The sequence below is a fragment of the Protomyctophum bolini genome, assembly GCF_963924005.1.
Source record: "Protomyctophum bolini genome assembly, chromosome: 17".
NCBI classification, from domain to species: domain Eukaryota; kingdom Metazoa; phylum Chordata; class Actinopteri; order Myctophiformes; family Myctophidae; genus Protomyctophum; species Protomyctophum bolini.
In genome coordinates this window covers 35,666,856-35,680,539 of record NC_137878.1, presented here as the reverse complement: position 1 = coordinate 35,680,539, position 13,684 = coordinate 35,666,856, and positions in this window count along the sequence as shown.

The following is a 13,684-nucleotide window of genomic DNA, read 5'->3' as shown; positions in this document are numbered from 1 at the left end:
CATTGTACTCTGTATATTGTACTTTTCTTTCTTTATGACAAAAAAACTGAAATACAATACAATGATAATAATAATAATAATACAACAATGATATCAAGGTTCGGGAAATAATTGTTCAAAATAGCTGTAGCAATTTTGTTTTGTTTTACTAGGGCCAAATCAATGATCTGAGGAGCTTTCTAAGTTCTTTTAATGAAGTGGGCGGCCTCCCTCCATGCAGTGACGTCATATAATATCACAAGCACTTAGCACCGCCTCTGTGACTGTAGCGTTTCTCACTTTCTCTAGTCTAGGTAGACTGTCTGACTGCTGCTGCTGGCTGTTCATTAAAAATATTAATTTCATAAGAAACTATACTCAAGAGAGTGCGGATATTCCTTTTTTCCATTGTATCTTCAAGAATCTGCACCCAGCTTCGAGACTACTCCAAGACTCCATCCCCCTGAGTAAAGCGCGCATTCTAAACGGTTTTTGTTCTGCAGCTGCGTGCAGAACAAAATGTGCACGTACACAGAGACACACGTGTCGGGTGTCTGTGTTTGTTTACACTGAATAAACGCGGAAGCATGGGCAGTGTGCGCGACTTCTCAAAAGGCGAACGAGATCAGTGATTATTTATTTTTTGGTTTACTTTTTACTTTTCGGTATACGGTAGTTGTTTTTCTGTTCACTTCTGTTGGATTTCATCATGCCTCATCAAGGACTGAACTACTACTGTCAGGTACGCACACAAACATTTTCTTCTTCTCGTACAAATGTTTTCCCCTCCCCCCAACACCCACCCCTTTCCCCCCTCACTGTATAAAGTGTATAATATGTTTCTGATGATTTGAACAAACATGGTGGACCCTCTTGTAAACAAGTGTAATGCTTTATTGGGTCGTCCACTCACAGTTAACAGTCTTTGTAATGAGTTGTGCTTGAAATGTACTGTAATTCTGCAAAATGTTAATACATATTTCAGTAAATGTATGTGTGTGTGTGTGTGTGTGTGTGTGTGTGTGTGTGTGTGTGTGTGTGTGTGAGTGTGTGAGTGTGTTTGATGAAAAATCCAGCTGTGGTGTCTCCTCTGCTCTATTCGGTTTTATTGATTTAAGTATTTATTAACAGATAATTACATAGCTCTGTTCCAACGCATTAGAGCTATGTACCAGAGCTAAGAATTACAGTATATTTCAAGCACAACTAAATACAAGACTGTTAACTGTGGACGACACCATAAAGCATTACACTTGTTTACAACTAGAATTTCGCCGGCCTTCGGCCGGCGAATCCTAGTTACATTGCAGCACAATATGGGAAGAAGGAAATTGCGAGTTGACAGACTCCACTTCATGTTTCAGCTGTGTTTTTAAACTCAGTAGTGTGCCCTGCACATGTAGTAACGGATGGGTTATAAATTATTATAATAACAGAAAGTGTTTTTTATTTCTCATAAATACGCAAACATGGTGAAACAACTACAGTCACAGAGAGCAGTGGCAAGGTAGCTGCTGCCTGCTAACGATGCAAACAACAGCCTTGCCTGTCGTGTGTGTGTGTGTGTGTGGGGGGGGGGGATAGCACTAATTTTCGACATTTTACTGTGTCATAAATATTTACATCTGTAGCCTATATTGTGATTACATTTGACCGTACATTTGACTCTTGTGTTATATTCTTGTGAAATATTCAGTAAAGTATTGTGGTGAAATATTCACCCCAAGTTGATAAGATATGCAGAGAATATAATACCAATCTCTGGGAAAATCAGGGTCCATTTGGTTCCATTTGTATGCTCTTGGAGTATGATGACTGTGCTAACAGTATTATCATCAAATATGTCTCAGTTTGAAGATTAAAAAAAACATATTTCATATGTGTGAGCTTGTAAAGTCGAACGTTCAACCTAGAGACAGTGTTGCCAAGTCTGATCATTATAAGCTACTTTGGACTTGTTTATCTATTGGTAGTCCTTGACATGGAAATGTTTGAGTTCCACTGCTCTGAAACAACATTAGACAACAAAGTGTGACAGTCAACACTATAATTGATTATTTTAAGACTAATTTCCGGACCATTTCTGATTTACCTACTTTGAACTGGCCTATTAACATTTTTCTAGACCTGGTTGCTTGTTTCACTCTCACATCCACGATATGTGGCAACCCTGGTCCCTGGTTTGTTTTGCGTGTGGATGTTGTTTTGTGTTGCTTTAGCATCTTTAGCACAGTATCTATCACAGGGTGCAGCAGCTGCTGCTGTCATGAAAACGCAAGTTTCTGTCCCAGAAGCTCACGTTAGGTCTGCGCACACTGTACGTTGCTATGGCAAGCTGTCATCAAATGCTGCTAACGTTGTGGTCAGCACTGTTAGCATGTGTGCTATCAGGCAAAAGCTGAGATAGATAGAAAACTACTGGCCAAAATGTCATACAAAACACAACCCCTCAAATCGGAATGTGATTGTGACCTACAGACCATCATGATTTGCTTGCTGGACCTATAAATAATTTATTTGCATTAAATTGCCACTCGCCTTAGCCTGCATGCCTATTCCTGTGTGTCTCTGTGTGTGTGTGTGTGTGTGTATGTGTGTGTGTGTGCGCGTGTGCGCAAGACAGACGTGCGTGTGTGTGCAGGCTGAGAGCTGCTGACTGTGATTGACGTGTGAGCTGGATAAATCAGTGAGAGTTGGAAAAAGCGCACGCAGAGCCAACTCGCAGGCAGTGCCTCAGGCCAGATGCCTGAGAATCGGCACAGGATTCTCTGGGTCACCAGTGTTGGTGTGACACACACGGCTTCCACATTTAGCTTCATACTGGGTGAAAGTGGCGTTCCAAAAATTATTTTTCCCCTCGGAATTCTTATTCACAATGAGATGGAGTTGAGGTGTTTGTGTTTGCTTGCTGGAGCTATAATTAATGTATTTGCATGAAATGTCCACTCGCGCATCGAAGTAAAAAGCAAGATGGCCGATTGTGAGACTGAAAAGTAGCTGTGGGGGCGGGCCTGGAGGGCCTATGAGAACACGGAGAAGTGTTGCCAGGTTTGGGAATTGTAAGCGAGTTGTAGTGTGTGCAAGTAGCCTGGTTAAAAGGGCTTGTTTCTGCCGCTGTTGGGGCAACAGAACATGTCGACCAGTTTCTGTCAACCGCTTAACCACGTGACCAACTCCACAATTGTTAAATTAGATAGGCTTAGGGTGAGTTATTCTGGGATCAAGTGTGAGTCTGGGGAGTTAAGCTTTCCCCCTTTGTTTATTACAGGTCTGCCAGTTTGAACTTCAAGGCGACTGTATTGTGGGACATCTGACATCTAAGAAACATAAACTGGTTTGTATAATACTACTACTACTAATAGCCTAGCCTACTACTAATAATAATATTTGTCAAAGCCTTTTTGATTCAACATCCAAACAGAACGGATCAGCACCTGTCGTGTGTTGAAGAGAATAAAAGTTCAGAGACCAGCTACTTGAATCAAAAAGTTAGACATCTTCTTTATTTGATTACATCCACAAGTGTGAACGGAGTCCGTCAGTTGGTCAAATCTTTGCCGGCATTCAATACAAGTGTTATATGGTCAGTACAAGTCAGGACCGGACTGTTATATCTGCGTAACATATACATCTTGATGATGTCATCAAGATGTACTTCACAATGTTAATGATTATTTTCAGACCTCCAGTTCTAGGCAACACAGAATGGGGGGGGGGACTATTCCATATTGTTCCATATTACAATGCCCCATTCATATTGCCTACATATGTGCATATATACTGCTCAAATAATTAACATTACAATGGTCACTCCTAACAGATTTCTAGGGTCCACTGTGATCTGGCCACATTCCTTTAGGAAACCTCGCAACCGTGGCTCCGTTGGTGACCTCAGTTGATCTCTGGTCTCCACTTTGGAGACATACTGATGTTGTTATCCGGAGTATGTCAAAGTTCATTCGTTCCCCCACAGACAGGCCTTCTGAGGAGACTTAGACATGGCTGTTAGTACAGGATGTGAGGACAAGAATGGTCAGCAGAATTTCATCTCCACCCAGGCAATACAACATTTATAGAATGCTAGGCTTGCCCAAAACCAGCTCAGTGGCCTTGTGGTTAGAGTGTCCTCCCTGAGACTGGGAGGTTGGGGTTCAATCCCCGGCCGGGTCATACCAAAGACTGTAAAAATGGGACCCAATGCCTCCCTGCTTGACACTCAGCATCAAGGGTTGGATTGAGGGTAAGTCCCTGCAACATACTAGCGTCATGTCCAGGGGGTGTACTTGTACATCAAGCTGCCTCACGCTACAGAAACAGGAGCTCCTGCCCCTGTGGGCCCCATGGCTCGGCAAGGCTACTTACTTACTTTAGGCTTGCTCAAATGAGGATGTTAGCCAGACGACACGGCAAGGCCAAATATGATCTGTATTGATATGTGTTGACAGCTAAATGATGGAAAGGTTATCATGTGTTTTCCGGAATGACGTAGATATCGCCTTTCAGTATACCTATAAAATGTAATGTCTGTATGCTTAACGGCATTCAGGACGATGTATGTACTATGTTGCATCGCTGGCTGAATCCTGTTGTACAACGTGCCTTCTTGGAATTAAAAGTGCCTTCTACAGAATACCGGGTCTCCTCCTGCTTTGCGGAAAACCACTGAAATCTCTGCTCTGACAATATATACTCTATAATAAGAAGACATTGTAATTTCCCTCATGTTTAGAAAGGATGTATAATATTGTTGGGTAACATACAGATTACAGAAACCCTGGGTTAATTGTTAATCACTTTCTCTTTCAATGTTTTATTTCAAACAGTACATGTTATTGTTAAACAAGCCTGATTTATATGTAAATTATCGTTACTAAACCTGTCACTCGTTCTCTACCCACAGAGAAAGGCACAACTGTTTCAGAAAGGTATGGCCCTCTCTTATTTGGTCAAAGAAAAAATACGGAGCCCTATAGGCCAATCTTGCCCCAATTTAAACACACTCGCCCCGCCATTTACTAGTCCTTCCTAAATGTAACCTCAGTAAAACTGCCTAAACACAACCTTATTCCTAACCTTAACCTCAGTAAATCGAATACAAAAACACAAGAACCTGGGGGCGAGTGATCTACAAAAAACTAAATTGGGGCGAGTGTGTTTTGTTCCAGTTAACGTATAGGCAATTATTTCATTTTAGCTATCCATAGCAAATAAATAAATAATAAAAGAATAAAAGAAAACATTTTCTTGTGTCTGTGACCCAAAAATGGGTACCGACCCATTGTTTTGGAACCACTTTTTAACTTTGCAACATTAAGCCAGCTCTCTCTCTTTCTACTGTTTTCTGTTGCGCGTGCGTGTGCATAATGTGCGCGTGTGGCCCTGAGCCCAGGTACAACATGCTGCTATATCATTATTATATAGTATGATTATAATACTAATATACTATACTAAGATAGGATGGATAGTTTGAGCTTAGAGATGAGTTAGACCTGTGCCACCAATCACAGAAAAGGCATTGCATTACATCTTGTCCTCTGCTCTCCTGGTTTTGTTAACCTCTAGTGATCTGTTCTGTTTGTTTTTCTTTCTGAATGATCTCCTCCTCCTGGACTGTAGAGGTGTTCCAGGGCCCTGGTAAGCTCCCGTATATTTAAGATCATTACTATCTTTTTGCATTTTCTGCTTTATTTTGAAAGAGACAGCTTCATACATAGCTTCATCCTCCTTATAAAATAAATATGTCTTACTCTTAAATGGGGCTTAAGTGGTTAAATTAATGACAAACCTGTTAGTACAGGTTAATTGTTTTAATATTATGCATTGCTGATATTTCTCCATGTCTAACACTCTCTCTCTCTCTCTCTCTCTCTCTCTCTCTCTCTCTCTCTCTCTCTCTCTCTCTCTCTCTCTCTCTCTCTCTCTCTCTCTCTCTCTCTCTCTCTCTCTCTCTCAATACAATTCAATTTCAAAAGGCTTTATTGGCATGATAAATATGTTTTACATTGCCAAAGCGTACATACAACAAAACAAAAGTCAATAAACATCCAACAATAATGAACAACAAACAATACAGTAACAATGAAAATAAATTAACAAACATAAACATAACAGCAACTTAATGACCCTGTTCAGACAGATATACCTGTCTCTTCTGTCCACTGGCTGTCCCTCAGTTGATGACAACTCCATACATATTTTGCTGCCAAAACTGTGCATTTGGACTGTTCTCCCAGAACATATTGGAGTGATGAGTTATTAATGGTGGATTCAAATTCTTTATATTTTTCTTTAAATTTAGGGAAGAATGATTCTCTGATGTCTTTATACTTGTCGCATTGTAACAGAAAGTGTAGTTCCGTCTCCACCTCCCCTTGAGAGCAGAGTGAACACAGTCTTTCTTCTCTAGGCAGCCAGTTCTGTCTGTGTCTGCCTGTTTCTATTGCCAGGCGGTGGTCGCTGAGTCTGTACATAGTCAACATCTTCCTCAGTTTTGGATCAGTAACAGTGGTCAGGTAGTTTGCCACTGTGTATTCTCGGTTGAGGGCCAAATAGCATTCTAATTTACTTTGGGTTTTTGTTGTGTTTTTCCAATATGTGATATAATGTTCTTGTTGTATTTTGATAATTTGGTTAGTGGAGGTTGTTTTAGTCAGGGTTGTGGGGGTAAGACTCAGGACCAGCTGACTGAGGGGACTCCTGCTCATGTTCTCCTCTTGGCATTTTAAGGCCTGGTGATGGTAGGAGGTGGGGTCACTATTTTGAAGGTGCTTATGGAATTTTAATGCTCTTTTCTGGATGTTAATTAGGAGAGGGAATTGGCCAAGTTCCGCTCTGCATGCATTATTTGGAGTTTTTCTTTGAGTTTTTAATATATATTAATATTATATTATTATTATTATTATTATTATTATTATTATTATTATTATTATTAATAATATTAATATTAATATTAATATATTAATATTAATATATCTCTCTCTCTCTCTCTCTTCCAGTTAATTCGGAACATGTTAATAATCAGATACAAGTCCTGAGGCGTTTCCAGAAAAAAAGGGCAATTGGAAAGAAAAGTAAGTATCCATCGGAATCAACGGTCTATGTGACACAGTATGGCAGGATGGCAGGAGCCTAACTCCGGTTTGTGTAGCGTAAATTGACTTGATGTACAAGTGCATCCTAAAATCCCTGTTCAATCCCTGCTCCAAAAAAGGCATGCAGCAAGGGAAAATAATGATTACTGCCCAGTCGCTTTGACTTCAGTAGTTCTATAGTGTTTTGAAAAATATCATCATCAGTCTGTCGAAGGCAGCGGTTGGTTGTTCATTGGATGATTTTCAGTATGCTTATAGGAGTGACAGGGGTATAGAGGATGCAGTTTTGGCCTTGGACTACAGTATATTCTTCTGAAACACTTGGACAATAACAAAGCTTATGCATGCCTTGTTGTAGATTTCGGCTCAGCATTTAACACAATACAGCCACATCTCTTAATTAAGAGGTTGAGGAACCTTAATGTCCATCCTCTTACTATTAATTTTTAACCAAACGTACACAAAGGGTCAGTGTGAATGGCACTATGTCAGAGTGCAGAACCCTGAGTCCTGGAGAACCTCAGGGCTGCGTCAGCTCACCTGTCCGTCTAACTTGTACGGTGTACGCAAATGAGTGTACAACCCCAATAATTACATCATTACATTTTTGTATGATACTGCCATTTCAGCCCTTCTGGATAAGGATTTAGCTGACTACTTTTAGAGGTAAAGGTAAAGTGGTGTGATGACAACCACCTTGTTGTTAAGAAGACACAGGAGATTGTGTTCAACCCCAAGAGTATTGGTGACCACAGGCCTGTGGTCATTCATGACTCGACCATCTCACAGGTCTCCTCATATACATTCTTGGATATCTGGATTGACAACTCACAACTTGGAATACATACGTAGACAGTCTTTGTAGTAAACTACAGCAAAGACTGCACTTCCTTCTGGGAGAAGGTACAAAGAACCAAAGTGGAAGTACATCAGGTTTAAGAAATCGTTTGTACCAGCCGTCAACTAAAATGTTGAACGAGGCTCAGAAGCTAGTTATGTCACCTCCAGTCCAACTGTTGATGCTGAGTGCCAAGCAGGGGGCATTGCATCAGATTATTTATAGCCTTTGCTATGACCCAGATGGGGGATTGAACCTGGACCTCCCAATCTCAGGGTCGACACTCTAAAAAAATAATACACACGAGATCACAATTCTCATTTTTCCCATGAGAATTTGTATTGTCTTTAGTCTGTAGTTGCTGAACATTACTACATAAAAAATGTGGCGCCTACTGTGGCTTTAAACGGACGACATGAAAGTGCTCGACTTAAACCTCTCTTAAAGTCTCCCTCTTGTAGCAAAAACATGAGTGTCTGAATCTGAATTTTTTGATTTACAATTTACAATTTAGGCATTTAGCAGACGCTCTTAATCCAGAGCGACTTACATTAAGCAAGAACAAAAGCATGGGAATACATCACATAAAAGCATTTATCATGAAACATACGTAAGCTAAGAAAGTAACAGTGGAATATCTTTCTTAGCTTACGCATGTACAGCTAAACATTGCTCTCAAGAATGTTTTTGAAAACATTTCAAGATTCTCATGTTCCTCATTGTTTTCTGCATTTTACTTCCCTCCTAGGCCTTTCTCTGGTGACACTGTGCTTGAGTTTAGAGCTTTCTGAGAAGGACTCCATGTTTTATCTGTGTCATGTGTGTGAGCAATCGCTCTCAGGCGTAGGAAATTTGAAGAAACACATCTCCAAAACCAACAAGCACTGCCACAATTACTACGTAAGTGTTGACCGTCACCTTATACAGATAAATGCTCTTTCTTTGTTTTTTTTTTTACAATATATTTATTGCATTTTTCTTTTTTTTGACAAACAGACAATACAACAAAACAATACATAATACAGACAATACAATTACTTAAAATGAAAAACAAACAAAAAACAAAACAATAACATACAGTACATACATATACAAGTACATAAATGCTCTTTCTACCCGAGATTTATCGTTCCCATTTCCTTTAGAGCTACACGGACCCCGACGTGCTGAGGTTCTCCTGGATTCACGGTAACGATCTTGAGCTTCTCGTGGACCCTGTGGCCCACAGCAAAGCGGAGGAGAACTGGAAGCTACACACTGGGACTCTGCAGGTGGGGTTAACGTTGTGCGGAGCGCTTGAATTAGATCAGAGTGTTGTTATAAAGACCACGTCTTTCTTTGTCATCTTGGAATTAATTTGAAAACGCAGCCAAATTAAAAAAATAATTTGACAAAATAATTTGACAAAATAATTTGACAAAATAATAATTTGACAAAATAATAATTTGACAAAATAATAATTTGACAAAATAATAATTTGACAAAATAATAATTTGACAAAATAATAATTTGACAAAATAATTTGACTCCCAAAATAATTTGCCTCCCAAAATAATTTGCCTCCCAAAATAATTTGCCAAAATAATTTGCCTCCCAAAATAATTTGCCTCCCAAAATAATTTGCCTCCCAAAATAATTTGCCTCCCAAAATAATTTGCCTGCCAAAATAATTTGCCTGCCATATAACATGAGGCATAAATGCACATACAGTCGTATATATGGATTGAACAGAATTCAGGAGAGGGTGTGTCTTTCTGGCCAAGTGGTAAATCTTACCGGCAGTATGCCAGCAAGCAACCAGCTTGAACCAGAAGACAAGACGTGACCTTGGTGTCTAGGCCCTCAGAGCAGAGAAGGGAGTGAATCAGAGTCTGATATGTAAGAACAGAACCTTGAGTCGCACGCCTCCCCTGCTTGTACTTATGCTCAGCCGAGCATAGACATCCTGGAGATAAAGGGTTAAAGGTCTAAACATGTCAAAGTAAATTTAAAGTGTGTATCTATGAACTAACTAAGCCTAAGGGAATCGGTATACTGTATTTCCCTAACAACACACACACACACACACACACACACACACACACACACACACACACACACACACACACACACACACACACACACACACATATTAAAGTGAGCTTGTAGATTATCTTCACTACTTTTAATGGGTTTAAGTTGTTAGAGCTGAATCTACATTGATTCTCATTTTAGACACTACTCAATATGTATTGTTTCTTTACCTTATCATGGTATTGTGCAGGTTCTGGATTGGAATCAATTTGTTTGAGTACAAACTGGTAACAAGTTTATGGCAAAGGTACTGCTTTACAATACAATTCACCTGGTTCCTGATTTAATATGTTGGACTGACAACATTACACAATAATACAAATCAGAATGTCAAATCTATTTCTTTATATTAGAATATTAGCCCATTGAGACCAGGAACGCATCTGTGTCACTTTAGCTTTTTACCACTTTTAACCATTACCGGTATTTTAAACTTTGGCTATTCAAACATAGCAGATATACAAGCTTGTAGATCTGCCACTTTTGAAGAATCGTGAAAATGTGTGTACATCTTTGAATACATTGCTTTATTTAAATCTTTGCTTCTGTATCCCTGGAAACAAATATCTTTGTGTGTATATATATATATATATATATATATATATATATATATATATATATATACACACACACACACACACACACACACACACACACACACACACACACACACACACACACATTTATTTTGTAAGGTTAAGTACCAACACTTGTATTATGAAGTATGAACTCATGATTCTCCTCACTCTTTGACAGCAATGGACACTCTGAGTCAACATCACAACCTTCTGAAACAGACCTCAGGTCAGTTGATGAGCTAACTCTGGCTGCCCAAGGCATTGCTTGAATCCTTCAGTTAAAGAGTCAATGATGGCCTTTGTGTTCCAATAGTATTTTCTGTACTTTTAGTTCTATTCCACTACATCTCGGAGACAAATATTGTACTTTTACAAAATGTACAAAACCTACATTAACCACGTCAGCCCATTTTATACATTTCGGCAATTTGAAAATAGCCGATCTACAAGCTCACAAATTTTTTTTATGCATCTATTGTTGTGCCCTGTCTATCCACAGCTGCCAGACTGAAACAGATGACTATACAGACGTACCTGAGAAACCCTAACAGGAAGCATCCTCTTCTAGGTCAGTGTTTGCCCTGCCATGTGAGAGTGAACCTTGAACCTTGAATCTAGAAACTAGCATCATGAGAGGGTCTTGAGGTCTACAGTGTTGTTGGCTAAAGTCCAGGACAAAGTACTTTTTATTTGCGTCGGGGGTGAGAGAAGACACGCAATGCACGGAATGTTGTAGTGTTGATGTAGTGTAAAACGTTATGTATTTAACAAAAGCCAACAGTGTGCTCATATGACTCGTATCACTGGTGGAGAAGATGGCATCTGTGACTGATAGCATCCTGATTCAACAGGTGGTAGGACAGGGCCCAGTGCTTTCATCTCAGAATAATACGTCTTAGACTAATTGATGTCAAATTTCATGTTATATTGTGAGCTAATCCACGGTGGTAGATTATTTTAATTTAGTCAATTTCATTAGAGCCAATGATTGTCTTTCAAAGAACTGGCTCATCAGGTGAATGCAGGCTAACTGGTACTATTGCGTTAAACCACATGCTGCTTAATTATCATCCTTCTCTTCCACCTTTTGATCCCTGCAGGTCTGGAGTACCTGGTGGAATGCAGCTGTGAGGAGCAGACTGATCATAGACGCTGTTATCTCTGCACCGTCTGCAAAGTCACTCTACCCGACCACAAGATCATCAGCCATCTCCTCAGCTTTCATCACATCCGCTGCTACATTGTAATGTTCTATTAACACTATAAACACTTAATGCCGTTAGTGCTGCTCAATATCAGTACTGTTTATTGTCTCCTAGTTTCAGCAGCTATTACCTCTTACACATTGTCTCCCTGTCTCTGAACAACATATCTTGAAAAGCAATGCCTAGATTGAATCTAGGCATTCATGGTCCCACAAGTACAATTTTGATTAGCCTTTCCTCTTGTGCCATCACAGGCTTTTACATTAGGAAACTGGGGAGATTCAAATGCCTTGGACGACTGTTAATGGCCCGTTGGCTACTAAATTAACCCCAGTTTTGTTTGTGTTTCTAGAATGCATTGCATCCCTCTTCTCTGAAAAAATGCTATGAATACAACACAGCTTTTCACAGCATGATGCAGGATTTAGCTAAACTGATGGAAGAACTCCATGGAACCACCATCACTGACATGAAGGTAATGAAGTACAGTACACTAGAAGTAAATGATCATTAGTAATATGAGAGTTTTAATAATTGTAAGGACTTCTGTTATAGAAAGTGATCCTGGGACCTGCTTTGATCTCGTCATTGGAAGGAAATTCCTATGTAGAGGGTAAGTTTTTATTGTTGGTTCCAGAGTCAGAACACTATTCCCATTATCATTCCTACTATAGAGGGTATGACATCATCAGTTACGTGGGAACGCCTACTGAGTGGAGGAAAAAAAAGCCTTGATAGCCCATACATCCAAACCTATCTGATTAGGCATGACGTCGAAATAAAAAATGATCTTCTAAATTCTGACAGTTTTCTGACATGTTTCTGTATTAGTGGTGCTCAATTTTTCAAAAATAGCAGACCTACAAGCTCGTAGCGTGCCACTCGGTGGCGCGCTATGAGCTTGTAGATCTGCTATTTTTCAATAGCGAGTGAACTATCCCTTTAAGTCTATGGTGAGGGTTCAGGCCTTGAGGGCTTAGCGAGGACATTGGAATTAGGCCTCTGACATTTACATTCTATGGCTCACTTAAAGGACAACTTTAGTTTTTTTCAACCAAGGCTCATGTTTTAGGTTGTTAATAGAGAAAGTAAAATACGTCATGTTGTAGTCACTGATTTGTAGTCATCATGTAGGAAACCACAACCGGAATAAGAAATACCCAAATAATTCAACGCTGCCATAATTTGAGGGCCTACCCAATAAAAAAAGTATACAGACGCTAAATAGTCTCTGGAAAGTACACTCGCATTTATATTTAAAAAATAAGCTAAACTACGCTGCATCAAGGATTTTATTGGGTTGGCCCTAAAATTATGATCGCAGGAATTACTTTGGGTACTTCTGATTCCGCTTTGTGGTTTCCTGCCTGATGACTACAGATCATTGACTACAACATGACATAAATTACCATCCACTCCGACCGGATCATACACCCGAAAAGGAATGCTAGTGCCCACTGCCCAGGCTACTGACCACAGTCGGGCACGACAGCCTAGGACAAATAAAGAGGATGGTGCACAGAGGCGCGGCATAGGCTCCTGCGGGAGGTTTGCACATGCTCAGTGTAAACAGGAACTGCGATGATGTAGTGTTCCAGCAGAGGTGCTAGAGGTGCATGAGAGTTGCTGACACTGAACTGAAATAATAAAAAGGATATCACAAAAAGAGAATAGTACAAAGTTGATTTTGTTTTTATTTTATATTTTATATCAATTTCATAACTGTGGTAAAAATGTTGTGTATAACAGACTGAAAGATAAAGGCCAAGTACATTCACTAAATGTTAATGTTTTTGTATATTTTCTTTTGTGGATTTTCGGGACATGTGTCAAACTTTTATTTTTGTGAAATGACAAAGGAACATGGATACTGTTCATTCAAGTGCTGTTTAATTCTCAACTGTTCTGGATCTCATTATT